General features: G+C 37.0%; 2 pseudogenes; both read right to left on the reverse strand.

Annotated features, from left to right (window-relative positions):
* LOC129557401 (frizzled-3-like) overlaps window positions 1–14,194 on the reverse strand; it is a 929,688-nt pseudogene that overhangs the window by 655,169 nt on the left and 260,325 nt on the right.
* LOC129557327 (olfactory receptor 4C16-like) lies at window positions 12,240–13,172 on the reverse strand (annotated as a pseudogene).

Below are 14,194 nucleotides of genomic sequence, written 5' to 3' on the forward strand. Positions count from 1 at the left end.
AAGCTATGACCAAACTAGACAGCATACTAAAAAACAGAGACATTACTTTGCCGACAAAGGTCAAGCTAGTCAAAACAATGATTTTTCCAGTAGTCTTGTCTGGATAGGAGAGTTAGACTACAGAGAAAGCTAAGTGCTGAAGAATTGGTGCTTTTGAACTTTGGTGTTGGAGAAGACTGTTAACAGTCACTTGGACAGCAAGAAGATCAAGCCAATCTGTCTTAAAGGAAATCAGTCCTGAATATTTCATTGGAAGGACTGATGCTGAAGCTGAAACTCAAATACTTTGACCAGCTGATGTGAAGAACTGACTCATTGGAAAAGACTCTGATGCTGGGCAAGGTTGAAGGCAGGAGGAGAAGGGGACAACAGAGGATGAGATGGTTGAATGGCATCACCAAATCAATAGACATGAGTTTGAGGAAGCTCTGGTAGTTGTTGATGGACAGGAAAGTATGGTGTGCTGCAGTCCATGGGTTGCAAAGAGTCAGACATGACTGAGTGACTGAACTGAACTGATTATAAAATATTGGCATGTGATAATATGGTAGGCACTGGATGTAAAATGATATGAAAATCTGTTACTACACTAGTCTATGAGTTTTCCCATTCCTGACTGTGTATAGTTTGAGTTTGTATGTAACCAATCCCATAAATCTACCCATTTCTAGGCATAACATTTCTTTTTTACATTTGGACATGTGTATTTGAATATATGGAGCATGATTAGGTTTTAGTCATTTTTCTCACTAAATATTGAATCAGTAGTTTCAGTTTGATGTGGGTTTAATCCCTGGGTTGGGAAAATCCCCTGGAGAAGGAAATGGCAACCCCTCCAGTATTCTTTCCTGGAAAATCTTATGGATAGAGGAACCTTACAGGCTACAGTCCATGGGGTCACAAAGCGTTTGGCATGACTGAGCAAGCAGCACACACAGTTTCAGTTTGACATTAAAGTTCCTTATCCTCTCTGCAAAAGTAAAGCCCATTTCTGTCTATACATATTCCAAACAATCTTGACTGTCTTAATCATTAACTTTTTGATGTCTTCGAAAAACATTTTCTGTGCTTTCAAGTACACTTCAGGAATAATTTTTGACTCTTGAACAAAGGATTACATTCTATAAAAGGGATGTTATAGTTCTCAAATCAAGAAATATTGATTAAAGTGAATGTTTAATAAGAATTAAGATTCAATGTAAGCTTTTCAGTTCAGTTCAGTTCAGTCGCTCAGTCGTGTCCGACTCTCCACGACCCCATGAATCACAGCATGCCAGGCCTCCCTGTCCATCACCAACTCCCCAAGTTCACTCAAACTCATGTCCACAGAGTCGGTGATGCCATCCAGCCATCTCATTCTCTGTCGTCCCCTTCTCCTCCCGCCCCCAACCTTTCCCAGCATCAGAGTCTTTTCCAGTGAGTCAACTAGTCGCATGAGGTGGCCAAAGTATTGCAGTTTCAGTTTTAGCATCAGTCCTTCCAATGAACACCCAGGATTGATCTTTGAGAGTAGTAAATGGAATAAAGATATCTCCATAATGGAAGTAATGTCAAACCCAAGTATTCATAATAAATAGGTGTTGAGTTGAGTTCAGTTTAGTTTTTCAGTCATATCCAACTCTTTGTAACCCCATGGACTGCAGCACACTAGGCCTCCCTGTCCATCACTGAATTCCAGAGTTTACTCAAACTCACGTCCATTGAATCGGTGATGCATCCAACCATCTCATCAACTGTTGTACCCTTCTCCTCCTGCCCTCAGTCTTTCCCAGCATTAGGGTCTTTTCAAATAAGTCAATTCGTTGCACCAGGTGGTCAAAGCATTGGAGTTTCAGCTTCAGCATCAGTCTTTCCAATGAGTATTCAGGACTGATTTCCTTTAAGACAGATTGGTTTGATCTCCTTGCTGTCCAAGTGACTCTTAACAGTCTTCTCCAACACCAAAGTTCAAAAGCATCAATTTTTCAGTGCTCAACTTTCTTTGTAGTCCAAATCTCACATCCATACATGACCACTGGAAAAGCCATAGCTTTGACTAAATGGAACTTTGCTGGCAAAGTAATGTCTCTGCTTTTTAATATGCTGTCTATGTTGGTCATTAACTCATCTTGCAGTCTTCTGTGAACTTCAGGACTAAATTATAAAAAAAAACACAAATGGACTTCTGATTACAGGATTTTTGTAGCATGATTTTATAACATAGCATTGTTTATAATACAATAATGGGTGTGCTTATTTTAGTTCCCATTTTAAAAAAAATTTGCAAACTATGTGTTTTCAGGATATACTCTCTGAAGTAACAATTTAAAATATTGTACAATGTAGGAGCTTAGTTAAGTGCCTTTTAATCGAATTTTTCACAGTACTCCTTAAAATATAATCATCTTTTTGTCATTGCTCTAGTACTATTCTGATTACAAAGTGCACAACAACAAATTTATAGAGTCTTTATTAAATTTACAGGGCCTTCTGGCAACAACAATCAAGGCAATGATATCCCCAAGATCAGGTTTAAATAACTGTGAATCAGTTATAAATCTTGTATTAGAGGATGTATTTTGTGATGTATTACTTGAGCATGTAAGACACTGGGACACTGATAGCCATAAAATTGTCATCTAAAGCAAAGGCAGAAAGTAAAGAGGAACTAAAAAGCCTCTTGATGAAAGTGAAAGAGGAGAATGAAAAAGTTGGCTTGAATCTCAACATTCAGAAAACTGAGATCATGGCATCTGGTCCCATCACTTCATGAGAAATACATGGGGAAAAAGTGGAAACAGTGTCAGACTTCACATTTTGGACTCCAAAATCACTGCGGATGCTGATTGCAGCCAGAAAATTAAAAGACGCTTACTCCTTGGAAGGAAAGTTTTGACCAATCTAGATAGCATATTAAAAAACAGAGACATTACTTTGCCAAACAAGGTCCATCTAGTCAAGGCTGTGGTTTTTCCAGTGGTCATGTATGGATGTGAGAGTTGGACTGTGAAGAAAGCTGATCGCCAAAGAATTAATGCTTTTGAACTGCGGTGCTGGAGAAGACTCTTGAGAGTCCCTTGGACTGCAAGGAGATCCAACCAGTCCATTCTAAAGGAGATCAATCCTGGATGTTCATTGGAAGGACTGAGGCTAAAGCTGAAACTCTAATACTTTGGCCACCTCATGCTAAGAGTTGACTCCCTGGAAAAGACTCTGATGCTGGGAGGGATTGGGGGCAGGAGGAGAAGGGGACAACAGAGGATGAGATGCCTGGATGGCATCACCAACTCGATGGACATGAGTTTGTGTGAACTCCGGGAGTTGGTGATGGACAGGGAGGCCTGGCATGCTCCGATTCATGGGGTTACAAAGAGTCGGAATGATCAACTGAACTGAACTGAAAGCATTCAGCCTTTATTTACATGGAATACTGGCCTTGGAGCATGCTATTAGAGGCTGTACATTATTCATATCTTTCTGATATTGATAGACACTTTTATTTGTCATATGAATATGATTAAAGACACAAATTTCTTTTTTTTCCAGAGAGAGGTTAACACCTTGTCTCATATTTTCAAATGAATATCTCACAAAGATGAGTTATAATAGTTGGGAGACAAAGCAGCCTCAGTGCATCTTCAATTAGTGGACATTTGGTTCCAGTTAAGAGGTTGTCCCGTGGTCATGTATGGATGTGAGAGTTGGACTGTGAAGAAAGCTGATCGCCGAAGAATCGATGCTTTTGAACTGTGGTGTTGGAGAAGACTCTTGAGAGTCCCTTATACTGCAAGGAGATCCAACCAGTCCATTCTAAAGGAGATCAATCCTGGATGTTCATTGGAGGGACTGATGCTAAAGCTGAAACTCCAATACTTTGGCCACCTCATGCGACGAGTTGACTCACTGGAAAAGACTCTGATGCTGGGAAAGGTTGGGGGCGGGAGGAGAAGGGGACGACAGAGAATGAGATGGCTGGATGGCATCACTGACTCTGTGGACATGAGTTTGAGTGTACTCCGGGAGTTGGTGATGGACAGGGAGGCCTGGCGTGCTGTGATTCATGGGGTCGCGGAGAGTCGGACACGACTGAGCGACTGAACTGAAATGAACTGAACTGAAGAGGTTGTCCCAATGTTATTTATCCCCCCAAAAGCCCAAATAAAAATTGTTTAAAATCCGTGTTCATCTGGTCCAGTGTTGCCCTAGAAAACAGCCTGACCTGAGAATCACAATATCATCATACCACTCAATACCAATTATTTATGCTTCCCTTATCTGATTGTCCCCTGTATCATGAAATCAACATTTATTTATTCCTCCTTAGAACCTTACTAGGCAGAGAGAAGCCTTCTGCGGAGGGCAGTGGTCAGTATATACAAATATAATAATGTATATATTTCAGTGCTACTGTCTCAATCCATCCCACCTTCTCTGTGCCCTGATGGGCCCACAAGTCTGCATCTCAAAGTCTTCATCTCTATTCTTGCCCTGAAAATAGGTTCATCAGTATCATCTTTCTAGGTTACATATTGCAGATATATTAAAAATGATATTGGCTTATTTTTAAACAATGCCTCTCTGAATACAAATATTGAAATTATATGTCACTTACTTGTTAGAAGACTCTCTGAACCATTGTCAAGTATAACCATCCACTTTTGACAGAGGTCCTTTCAAAGAATATTGAAGCAAAAAATCTTCCTCTTTGCATACCAGGGGGAATATTTTAAGTCATGATGATGTAAGACATTGGCAACCTAAAGATAATTAGTCCCTAAAGTTTTCTTTCCTTTGACAGATGGAATTATCCAGATATAATCAACTCAACTTTTGATTTGCCTGTTCAATCTATTTGGATAGCAACTGCATGCTCTTTGTACTCAGTAACCAGATAGACACAAGGTCTTGGAGTTTTTGGTAACTTGTTGACCAAAAATAGAGGAAAATGTGCAAGTGGATGGTGGAAAATGTTGGAGAATAGAAGAAAAAAAAATGTAATTGTTAAAAGAGGAAGTAGGTCAGTCCCATCCAGTGCCCTAAGGTGTCTTTCTCTGCCTTAGGCAACAAACTTTTATAAGTTTTGTAATTTATTTGCAAGTGCCATCCAGAAAACGTAGTGTGGTGCCTGGTACCAGTTTCCATGCTGTGGACTACACACTTCACCAACCATGGAAATATAGACTAATAGCAAGTGATCCACAGATTAACTTAGATACCTAGCTTTTCTGTAAACTGAATTAATATCTCATACTATTTTCAAATTTATGTCCAATTGTTTTTCTAACTTACATTAGTAAATATATACTTACTCCATTACATATTTGATAAAAATAATTTAGCTTACTTACCATATGTTAATTGCATAATTTTTTATACAAAAGGCTGTATGCTTGTCACTTTAATAAGCATGACTTTTAATTTATATAATTGTTCCATGAAATAGGAACTCATAGTTACATTTCATGTGAGGGAAAACTGAAGCTCACAGAGGTCAAGCACTTTTCAGGTTTTACATTTGGGAAGATCAATCTTGGGAACTGTACTAATGACTCATTCATTTCTTGGTTTGTTCTCTGTGCACAGCTTTTTCTAGCACAAGCCTAAGTTTAAAATGGGGAGTTATGGAAATTAATGACCAATGAAAGACATTAGAATTAACAGTAAGACAATGAGCACAGGTTGAAATCCTTGTAGTCTTAGGTTATATGAACAAAAATATTCAGTAGACAATTAGATACTTTTTAAGTCAACCCTTATGGCAGAAAGTGAAGAGGAACTCAAAAGCCTCTTGATGAAAGTGAAAGAGGAGAGTGAAAAGGTTGGCTTGAAGCTCAACATTCAGAAAACAAAGATCATGGCATCTGGTCCCATCACTTCATGGGAAATAGATGGAAAAACAATGGAAACAGTGTCAGACTTTGTTTTTTTGGGCTCCAAAATCACTGCAGATGCTGATTGCAGCCATGAAATTAAAAGACGCTTGCTCCTTGGAAGGAAAGTTATGACCAACCTTGATAGTATATTAAAAAGCAGAGACATTACTTTGCCGACCAAGGTCCGTCTAGTCAAGGCAATGGTTTTTCCCGTGGTCATGTATGGATGTGAGAGTTGGACTGTGAAGAAAGCTGATCGCCGAAGAATCGATGCTTTTGAACTGTGGTGTTGGAGAAGACTCTTGAGAGTCCCTTATACTGCAAGGAGATCCAACCAGTCCATTCTAAAGGAGATCAATCCTGGATGTTCATTGGAGGGACTGATGCTAAAGCTGAAACTCCAATACTTTGGCCACCTCATGCGACGAGTTGACTCACTGGAAAAGACTCTGATGCTGGGAAAGGTTGGGGGCGGGAGGAGAAGGGGACGACGGAGAATGAGATGGCTGGATGGCATCACCGACTCTGTGGACATGAGTTTGAGTGTACTCCGGGAGTTGGTGATGGACAGGGAGGCCTGGCGTGCTGTGATTCATGGGGTCGCGGAGAGTCGGACACGACTGAGCGACTGAACTGAACTGAACTGAACTGAAGTTTGAGAAATTTGTCAGTGCTGTGCAATTAGATTTGAAATTACTTATAAGTAATATTTTAAATCCAAATTCTCCACCTTTGGGGTGGGAGGAGAAGGGGACGACAGAGAATGAGATGGCTGGATGGCATCACCGACTCGATGGACATGAGTTTGAGTGAGCTCCGGGAGTTGGTGGTGGACAGGGAGGCCTGGCATGCTGTGATTCATGGGGTCACAAAAAGTCGGACACGACTGAGCGACTGAACTGAACTGAACTGAATATTTTAAATCACGATATTCGGTATGGTATACAATATGTTACGTTGCCTTTGAAGACAGTTTGGCAGTTTCTTACACAGCTAAACACAAACTTTCCATATGATCCAGAAATCTGTTTCTAGGTGTCCCACAAATTAGTTGAAAACTTAGGTGCATGCAAAAAGTACACTTCATGTCCTTCAATAGATGATTTGATAAACAAACTTTGAAGCACTCATGCAATGGGATATTATGCAGCAATAAGTAGAAATGAACTATCTAACCACAAAAATCATGGAGAAACATTAAATGCATATTGCTAAATAAAAAAAAAAGAAAGGTCAATCTGGAAATATATGCAATACTGCATAAATCCAACTGTACGATATAGGAAGATAAAAATAAGGGTCCAGTAAAAAGATCAGTAGTTGCCAAGGGTTGGGAGGGAAGAAGAAATGGGTGTGATTAAGAGAAGCATGGGGAATACATAGGACAGTGGATTTATCCCATGATACTGTAAAGGTGGATACATTACACATCAGTTGAAATTCATAGAATATTCAACACAAACAGTTAATGCTAATACAAATTATATGGACTTTTGGTGGTAATAATGCCATATTGCATTCGATATGCAAAGTATAATGAATGAGTTTTCCCATGCCCCTGTCTCTTCACCAATATTTGGTAATGTCAGTATTTTCAATGTATCCAGTCCAATAAATGTGTATGTGTGGTAATTTATCATATTTTGTTTTCATTTCCCTAATGAAATGCGATGGCTTCCCAGGTGGCACAGTGGTAAAAAAAAAAACAAAAATCTATCTGCCAATGCAAGAAGTACAAGAGACAGTGGTTCAATCCCAGGGTTGGGAAGATCCCTGGAGTAGGAAATGGTAGCCCCTCTAGTATTTTTGCCTGGAATATTCCATGGACAGGGTTGCCAAGAGTCGGACACAACTGAGCGACTAAGCACACAGTAAAACGCAGTGCTCAGAATCTTTTCACATGCTTGTTTTCAATCAGTATATCTTCTTTAGTAAGATGTCTATACAGATCATTTGCCCATTTTCTCTGTTGGGTTTTTTCTTATTTTAGATCTTCTCCAAAGTTTCAACGAATGTTCTTTATACATTTTGGATATGAGTTATTTAACATATATGTCTTTCAAAAATACTTTCCACCGGTCTGTGGTTAGTCTTTTCATTGTCTCAAAAGTTTCTTTTTCAAAATAGAATTTTTAATTGTAATGAAATTCACCTAACATGTTTTTCAATTCCTGATGTAAACATCACGTTTTTAATAGACTTTATCTTTGTGGGTCATTTTTAGATTCACAACAAATTTGAGTGGAAAATAGAGCTTGCATAAACCGTCTGTGCTCTCAACCCTCACAAACACCCAAGCCCTCCCTCTTATCAACATCCTGAACTAGAGTGTTATATTTGTTACACTCAAGGGACCTGATTTTTTTTACTGAAATATCATTACCACCCAAAGTATATAGTCAACATTAGAGTCACTCTTAGCATAGTGCATTCTATGGATTATTACCTAAAGGATCTCCTGGAGAAGAACATGGCAACCCGTTCCAGTATTCTTGTCTTAGAATTCCATGGACAGAGGAGCCTGATGGGCTACAGTCCATGGGATCACAAAGAGTCAGAAAGACTGAGTGGATAACAATATACTATACTATACTATACTGACCTTTATATGCCATCATGGTATCATACACATAATTTAACTGCCATAAAAACCCTCCATGTTGTGTTTATCCATTCCTGTAAGAAAATTAAAGACAAACCTCATTAAAATGGAGTTTGGAGGACAAAAGAAAAAAAAAAAAAAACTCTCTCATGCATGTACCAGTGCACATCAGTACAGAACCCAACAGGAAAGAGGTGCACTGCATTTATAACAGGAAGTGACTCTACTTCATCGTGGCCAGCAGAAGGAAGTAAGGTTTTCTCCTTGCCTAGAAACAACTCAGCCAATGAGGGACTGTTTTAACTCAGCCATTGAAAGCCACTAGGCTTTAAGGTCCCAGTTTCCATTTGTATATAATAGTCCCTCCAAAAATTCCCATTCTACTCTTTGCTGTATCAGACTCCCGTGAAATTCAACATGGTTTCAGGTCAAAGGGCAATTTTTTCCTTAGTTTCATTGAAATATAGTTGACTTACATTACCATATAAGATACACAGCCTAATGATTTGACTTACATACATCACAACATGGTTGCTGCATAGGTTTAGTGAACGTCCATTACCTCGTATAGACGCAAAATTAAAGAAATTTAAAAAATATATAATTTTTTCTTTTGATTTTTCTTCTTTCTTTAGAATTTATTCTGACAACTTTCATGTATAATATGCAGCAGTTATAATTATATTTATTATGTTGTATGTTACTTTCCCAGGTCTTATTTGTCTTATAACTGGAATTTATAACTTTTGGCTATCTTCATCTAATCTTTCCATCCCAGATAACCACAAATCTGAGCTCTTTCTCCTATTTTTGTGTTTGTATTTGTAAACACTGATCTGATCTTTTTCTTGGCAGTTTTTGTTTGTTTTCATTTGACATAAAACGCTATGTTAGTTCTTAATATACAACAAAGGGATTTGATATTTCTGTATATTTCAAAATGATCACCACGGTGAGTCTAGTTACCATCTATCACAATACAAAGGTATTATACTACTATTGACTATACTGACAATTCCTCTGTGAACTTTTGATATGGACTTGAATTTGTTGAAAGAATATTTATTACACATTTAACCTCATTCTTTATTACACATTTAACTTCATTACTAATGATAAGTCTGTTCAGATGGTCTGTTTCTTCCTGATTCAGTGTCAGTAGTGAGAGAGTTAATTCTTACGTAGGTTGATAGGGGCCCCCTGGGGCCCTCAAGGAGGAGAAAAGGGTCTGGGGCTCTCAAGAAGGAGAAAAGAACAATTTTTTTTTAACCTATATTCCTTTGTCCTAGTCACATAAGGCATTTTTTTTCTTTTTTCTGTAAGCCCAGAGCTAATGATTACACACATACACACACACAACAGCTCATCTTGCTCAAAGGTATGTTTTCCTTTAAGCCTTGTACAGCCCTGTACAGCAACAGTGTACAGCACAGATTATACAGCAACAGTGTATCTTGCTCAAGGATATGTTTCTCCTTCTTAACAAGAATCTTCTGACTAACCTTTTTACATTAAGATGTATGTGGTGGGAGTGGGTCTGGTAAAAGTATATAAGGCCTTGATAAGACTAGTGAATGGGACAGTCTCTGTCTCCCTTCTGATGTCTATATCAGGAGCTTTCTTTGTCCTTTTGCACTGTAATAAACTTTTGTGACACAAACCTCTAAGTGACCAAGCCTGGTCCCTGATCCTGAAGCTAAGTCTTCTTCAGAGATCGCAAATCCAACATCATTCACTGTAAGTTATCAGCAGCTTCTGTTTATAGAAATTTGTATGTTTAATCTAGGTTGTCCAATTTGTGGGATATAACTGTTTGAATTACAGTATATTTTGAAATCAGGAATATATTGATAGCTGTAATTTTATTTTCATTTCTCAATACTGCTTTGGCGAGTTGGGGACATTTGTGGTTTCATATGAATTTTAGGACTTATTATTATTTCTTTAAAAATTCTTCAGAATTTTGATAGGAATTGCATTAACCCTGTAGATCATTTTGGATAGTACATAAGCTTTAGAAATATTAAGTCTTCCATCCTAGGAGCTCTGGATATCTTTTCATTTATTTTGTCTTCTTTAAATTTTTTCATCAATAATTTGTTGTTTTCAGATGAGTAATCTTTACTTCATTTGATAGGTTTATTTTTAAGTAGTATTTTTATATTATTGCAATGGGATTGTTTTCTTAATTTCATTTTCTGAAAATTTGTTTTTAGTGCATATTAAAACAACTTAATTTTCTGTTAATTTTATAAACTGAAAGTTACTATATTAATTTACTAGTTCTAGTGGTTGTTTCTTGTGCAGTCTTCTCAGTTTTCTACATACAAGATGATGTATTCTGCAGAGATAATATTACTTCCTTTGTGAACTGGAAGCTCATTGTCTCTTTTCATTTCTTAATTACTCTGACTTGAACTTCTAGTGTTATATGGACTGAAAGTGGTGCATATGAGCATCTTTGCCTTATTCCTGTTCTTAGAAGAAAAACATTCAGATTTTCACCATTGAGTGGGAAGTTACAGTGGGGTTTTATTATAAGGCCTTTTACTATATTAAAGTAAGTTCTTAGATTCCTATTTTGTTGAGAGCTTTTATCATAAAATCATGTTGAACTTTCATCTTTTTGGATGATAAAGAGATTTTTAACCTCCATTCTGTCTTATGCTCTATGTATTATGCATTGTGTCATGTATTTACAATAGAGTATCAAACAGACTAGTTTTCCCTCTAAAATGTCCCAAGCTTGACCTATGCATCCCTTACTAAAACTGCTTAAAATCCTGAAAACCACTGAATATTATTTACTCTTCACACATTTTGTCTTTTCAAGAGAGTAATTTATAATTCATGAAAATATTGTTTCAAAATTTAAATATCCACTTTTGTATTATCTTATTATTTTATCCTATTAATATTTAAAAATTCACTAACATTATCTGCTTGTTCTCTTCTCTTCTAGCTCACATAATTATATCTTCCTTAATTCGGACTATCTATGCTACAGTCATAATAATCCAATATTATGGGGGTATTACTAAAATTAGTATGATTCAAGAAATTTTAACACCAACCCCAAATTAGAAGGAATCTAATTAGAAGCAGAAAGTAGATTTTACAAAAAATGAATTCCATTTGGCTTGTATACCTCAAAGTTAAACCTTTTAAGTTCAAAGACTAAAATCAGAATGGTGCATTTTCTCATTTTTATGTCACTCTTCTGAAGGATTTAGGTAGCACTTGGTAAGAAGATGGAGAAAATTCATTAGAGATGTATGGAAGATAGCCTAGATTAAATAAAGTCCCTTTTAACACGGAATTTTTGTAATTATTTGAAACCAATATTTTATTTCATTCAGAAAGAACTGCTAAGTTAAAGGTTCAGGATCAGACATGAATAGAACAAAATGTCTAAAGAAGAAAATAACTGAAAGAGGTAAAACCTACCTATGAATATAAACATATAGATAAATATCTGGAAGCAGAGAACATCATAAGTTACCATGAAAAAGAGCATAAAAAATGTTAGATCAAAACCAGCATGACTTGAGGCAGGAACGAGAACAGACACAGTAGTGAGAAACTTCTAAGGCAATGAACCTTGTATACCTGGGTATACTTGGTGCCATCTCTTCCTCTACATAAAACTGACTAAACTCTATTAGTGTATGTCTTTACATTGTCTATTTTCCTAAGGAAAATTAATATTAATGCCTCATAGTAAGATTTTATTGACAACACAGTAAGAGGTGACATTCTCCAAGGACTACTTATAGGTCAATCGTTTATCTTTTGTCATCAGAGATCAGGTTCTTTCTCTATACCATCCTCATGGCATTTTTCACTTCTGCATTCCTCAGTGTATAAATCAGGGGGTTAAGTAAAGGTAATCCAATTGTATAAAACACAGTTATCATCTTATCTATGGGGAAGGTGGTAGCCGGCTAGTGTATACGTAGGGAACAAAGAACAGGATGACCACCATAATACGGGAGATGCAGGTGGAGAGGGCTTTTTTCCTCCCCTCAGCACTAGTTTCTCAGAGTATGCAAGATGATAGCATAGGAGAACATTAGCATGGCAAAACTCACTGTACAGATGTCCCCACTGTTGGACACCAAGAGTAGGTTGGTCACATAGGTGTCTATACAGGCAAGTTTCAACAAAGGCTGAAAGTCACATAGATAATGATCAATCATATTGGGAACACAAAAAGGTAAACTCAGGGCCAGAAAAATCTGAGCTGAAGAATGAATACAGGACCCCACCCAGGCCACAGCCACCAACACACCACAGACTCGATGACTCATGATGGTCGTGTAGTGCAGGGGCTTACAGATGGCCACATAGCGGTCAACAGCCATGAGGACAAGGGTGAAGATTTCCAGGCAGCCAAAAAAAAAAAAAAAATGAAATGAAAAAACTTGGACTATGCACTCGTTAAAAGAGATAGTGACCTTCTTCAAAAAGGCATCCACAATCATTCTAGTAGCTATGCAAGTGGAGAAGCAGGTGTCAGATAAAGATAAGTGGAAAAGGAAGAAGTACATGGGACTCCCAAGTGCCCTGCTGGTCTTGATGGCAGTAATAATAAGCAGGTTACCCACTAACGTCCCCAAATAAAAAATCAAGAAAATGACAAACACTGTTTTCTTTCTAACAGGATCCTGGGTCAACCAAAGTATAATAAACTCAGTCATATTATTTTTCATCTGCATGGTTTCATAAAGGAGGAGAAGGGATGAGTGTGAAATGAATTACCTATAAAAAATAAAGGCGTTAAGTCATGGTGTGACATGTAATGCTATGCAATATTTGAGAAAATGTACATATTCCCCATCAGAGATATTCTAACTGTGGCATCTTAATAACTTTCTTTACCAATTTGTTCCTTAATGTGTGATGATCATATCATAGATTATGAGTCTTAATAAGCTAATGAACGTGATACTTTCAACAACAATCTTCAAATAAAACCTCATGTTAACCTTGGCATGATTCTGATTAGTTGTGTCAATTTTAAGAGTTCTTATTTGGAGATGTGGCTCTGATTTGTACTTTCTCTTTTTTTTCATATTCAATAATTTTTTTCATATACAATAAAATTTTGCATGGTGTATCAGTTTGCACCTGGGATACATTTGTCTGTCCTTGGAGGTTTATGATATAAATGTCAAGTTATCCAATTCCTTTACCCCACGTGGATATATTTATGTTTCATACATTTCTTATGCATATATATTAATATTTATTATTCATAAATGATCTATTTCTTCACTGTATAATCCAATGGAAGGAGCAACAAGTAACAATATATCATTTAAATAATGTGTTGTAAACTTTAAGATTTTTTATCACAATTATTAGTTGACAAATAATGATGGACAGAAATGAATGGTATATCATAATTTATAATATCTCAATTTTATTTCTATTTTTATTTCTCCAACTTCTGGAGATCATTGCTTAAAGCACTAAGCATCCCTAAACTTATTTTTGGAAATAAACAATCATAAGTTACTGCTCAATATTTCATGTTTTCACAATTCAAGTTTTAGCTGAAGCATCTTAGATCTGAAGTACTCTTTTTGATATGGTCACCAGACAACTCGTGTAGGACTTGATTTATCACGTTTGCATTCCCAGTAAAGACTGTATTTTCCAGGTTTTGTACCACCCTCCCCCCGATCCTAGAACAGATTGCAGACGCAGAAAAAAAAATAGAGAAATTATATTTTTT

Source organism: Moschus berezovskii, chromosome 26 (assembly GCF_049115385.1).
Source record: "Moschus berezovskii isolate FMDL1 chromosome 26, NW_MosBer_1.0, whole genome shotgun sequence".
Taxonomy (NCBI): domain Eukaryota; kingdom Metazoa; phylum Chordata; class Mammalia; order Artiodactyla; family Moschidae; genus Moschus; species Moschus berezovskii.